This window comes from Chlorocebus sabaeus, chromosome 15, assembly GCF_047675955.1.
Source record: "Chlorocebus sabaeus isolate Y175 chromosome 15, mChlSab1.0.hap1, whole genome shotgun sequence".
Classification (NCBI taxonomy): domain Eukaryota; kingdom Metazoa; phylum Chordata; class Mammalia; order Primates; family Cercopithecidae; genus Chlorocebus; species Chlorocebus sabaeus.
Window position 1 is genome coordinate 56503683 of NC_132918.1, and position 2023 is coordinate 56505705.

Consider the following 2023-nt stretch of genomic DNA (forward strand, 5'->3'; position numbering starts at 1 on the left):
TTCAGAAAGAAATAATACAAATTTCATGTAAATATTTTCATAACATAGAGGAGGTAACATTCTCCAATTTGTTTAACGAAGATAACATTATCCTAATACCAAAACTAGACCAAGATATTGTAAGAAAAGAAAACTAAAGACTAATGTCCCTCATGAATATAACATAAAAATCTCTAACAAAATATTAGCAAAGAGTCTACCGATTTTTATTTTTATTTTTAAAATCGTAATATTGTTTATTTAACTTCAAAAGCATTTCAGCATTCTAAATACACAAAGAAAAACAACATTGCAAATCGTGTTTAAGTACAGAAGGTTTTTGAATTTTCATTGATGCAGTGGCTCTTCACTTTGCTGACACTGAAGAATTCTAGAGTTTGTTTAAGAAACAGTTTAAAAACTATCACACTTAACTGAAACAAACAAACAAAAAGCACTTCTCATGCCAGCTGAGCCTCCTTTGTTTACAGCTAAGAATGGAGGCAGAATGCTATGTCATTATATACAGAAACATGACAACCTGAAGTTAAATGGATGCCTGCTGCAGACACCGGGTCCAACCTCACAGTGCATGAGCTACGACCCCTCCAAAAGGCATCTTCCCCTGCAGCCTCAATGCCAAGCAAGGAGTGTCAAGAGTTTGTCTCCATTGTTTTGTTCTTTTTACAAACTAGAGATAAATACAGTTGATAACTCAGGATTTCAAGCCAATAACTGTAAGTTAACACCACTTCACAAGTTAAAGAAAAGGGGGAAGGGGAGGGTGCAGAAACATCTTTAAATGCCTTGTCTCACCAACAGCAAAGTGCGCAGTGAGGAGAACACAAGATTATTTTTTCATTTTAAAAATGTTTAGAAATACGTACAATGTTGATACAGCTTCAGGGTGCTCTGGACACTGATGGCCATTTCATGTAAACCACTGACAATTTCTGGAGCACTTTGAGAGACTACAATCTGATCGTGATCAAATTTAGTAATTAAACCTAATGAGGGCAACAGACACTTGATGTGTTAATTAAGGTGCTCCCCTAGTCTAACGTAGTCACAAGGAGACAGATAAACAGTTTTTAAAATTCATCCTTCTCCTCCTCTTCTTCCTACTCGTCATCTTTGTCTTCCTCTTCCACCTTTTTCCAGGCAACTTTAGCAGGACGCTTTGCACCATCAAACTTTCTTTTAGTCAGCAACATCGTTCTTATACTTCAGCTTTGTCACCTTGGTGATGTAAGGCGGCTTTTCACTGTTACATGTTAATCCACATCTCACCCAGCCTTTTTGCGACATTTCCAATAGAGATACCAGGGTTTGTGGATTTAATATTGGGGCAGAATTCAGAACAGAACAGGAAGAATCCACATAGTGGGATCCAAACGAAGGATTAGGGTCCAACTAAGGGAGGCAAGAAAAAGGATCCTAATGCCTTCCTTAGCTGGTCCATAATCCTTCATTTCCCTATCATAGCATACTTTATCCGCCTTTGCCATTTCATCAAATTTAGACTTCTCTTTCCCAGACATTGTCTTCCACCTCTCAGGGCACTTCCTGGAAAATTCTGCAAAATTGACGGACCTCTGGGGTTTTCTTCTTATGTTCTTCTCTGCACATCTTCACAAAGAAGGCATAAGCAGACATCTTGCCCTTTGGTTTCTTGGAATCATCTTTAGCCATCCTGACTGTATTGTTCACTAGTCTGGACAAGTGCAGGGCATGACATGCTGCTCAGCACTCCCCAGCCTCAAGCTAACTGCCTCCACGAGAGTCATCTTGAGATTTTAAAAGGAATAACATATTGTAAGCAAATAGAGTTTATCCCAGGAATGCAAAGGTTATTCAACATTTAAAACTTCATCAACACAACTCACCATGTTAACAGAATAAAAAGAGAACAACTATATGATCACCTCAAGAGATAAAAAAAAAACAAATGAAAAATGCAAACAAAACCATTTGACAAAATTCCACATCTATTCACCATAAAAACTCTCAACAAACTAGGAGCAGAGAATTATCTCAATTGATG

At 37.6% G+C, this 2023-nt stretch overlaps 1 pseudogene across 1 annotated transcript; it reads right to left on the bottom strand.

The window, feature by feature from the left end:
• Window positions 1-734: 734 nt before the first annotated feature.
• Window positions 735-1742, bottom strand: LOC140713492 (high mobility group protein B3 pseudogene; annotated as a pseudogene). Its single transcript, XR_012095582.1, has one exon. The product of XR_012095582.1 is annotated as a high mobility group protein B3 pseudogene (transcript).
• Between the last annotated feature and the right edge of the window lie 281 nt (window positions 1743-2023).